We start from the raw sequence: 1,234 nt of genomic DNA, 5'->3' as shown, positions 1-1,234 counted from the left end.
GCTCCCCTGAGCAGAGAAGCTGCTGCCACCCCTCCAGCCATGCCAGAGAGCAGGATGGGATGGGGGCAGCAGTGGAAGGGCCTCTCTTCTCCTCCCACCCTGCCCCATTCCTGCCCATTTCTGCTCAGGAGCTTTTCTGGCTGCACAGCTGTGCTCAACTTGCTCCCATCCTCTGAAGGTTTCCCAGCAGAAATGCCCCCGCTCTGCAACTGCTCCTTCTTTACTTTTGGAGACTCAATGCTTAACCAGTTTTTAATCCTTTTCAGTATTTGCTGATTTCATTTTTAAACAAATCTTGTTGCTTAATCAAAATGTCAGGCAGGATCAATCCCAGTGTCTCACAGAAGTCAGAGTGCAGACAGAGTTTGCCTTCTGGCATGGAGAGCTGAGGGACAGCCCAATGGGCAAGGGGTCCCTCCTGCCACCCAGGCAGGCTCCCTGCCCAGACTCACTCAGTTACAGAAGTGCCACGAAGATATAACTTTATTCTCAAGCACCTGTGTTTGTCAGGAGGTGTCCATCCTGCCACAGCTCTCCTACCTTTTTCAGCACTACAGTTACTGAAGTGATGGAAAAGGGATTAGGAGATCAGTAAAGGAAGATGCCAGGGGAGGAAAAATGAAATGCAAGTAAGTGCAATATCTGTTGAAATGCCATGCTCAAAGTAGTATATCAAAGTCCAGGCATAGGCACCAAACTCTTGACAGTATTAGGCTGGAAAAAGGGAAGTTTTCCTTCCTGAAGTACTTTCGTACCTGAGCACTTTCTCCAAAACACCAGTATTTTCCAGGTGTTGACTGTGCTAAAATAGCATTACACATCAGCTTACTTGTTTTCTAGAAGAGGAAAGGCTGGGAACACTGCCTCTGGAGCTTGGCCAAACTGCTGACCAAGAACTGCACCAAGAGTTATCAGATGGGGGCTGGTCCAAGAAAGCTAAGACAGGTATTAATGAGCTGTTGACATTTTAGAAGATCAGTTGGGCTGGAGGGCAAGATCCTTAAGGATCTCTATGAAGATTGATCTTCCATATTTTCACTAGCAAGGTGGCATAGGAAAGAGGGGTACCTTAGTGTCATTTGCTAATGAGACAAATTAGGAGGGTTATGAAATACAGAAGAGTCAAGAAACTGGGCTACCTTGAAGGCAAGGAATGGTGGAGATGGGATGAAATACAGGGAAATATGATGAGGGGTTGTCAGCCGGAACTGCTGGAGCAGGCAGGGAGCTCCTC

At 47.6% G+C, this 1,234-nt stretch overlaps 1 protein-coding gene across 1 annotated transcript in view; it reads left to right on the top strand.

The window, feature by feature from the left end:
* The window catches only part of SYNDIG1L (synapse differentiation inducing 1 like), a 13,006-nt gene that overhangs the window by 10,987 nt on the left and 785 nt on the right, over nt 1–1,234 (top strand). The gene's annotated exons all lie outside the window — the stretch shown is intronic.

Source organism: Corvus brachyrhynchos, unplaced genomic scaffold (assembly GCF_000691975.1).
Source record: "Corvus brachyrhynchos isolate BGI_N302 unplaced genomic scaffold, ASM69197v1 scaffold115, whole genome shotgun sequence".
Lineage (NCBI taxonomy): Eukaryota > Metazoa > Chordata > Aves > Passeriformes > Corvidae > Corvus > Corvus brachyrhynchos.
The sequence above is the reverse complement of the archived record's forward strand: the minus strand, read 5'-3'. Positions and strand labels throughout refer to the sequence as shown.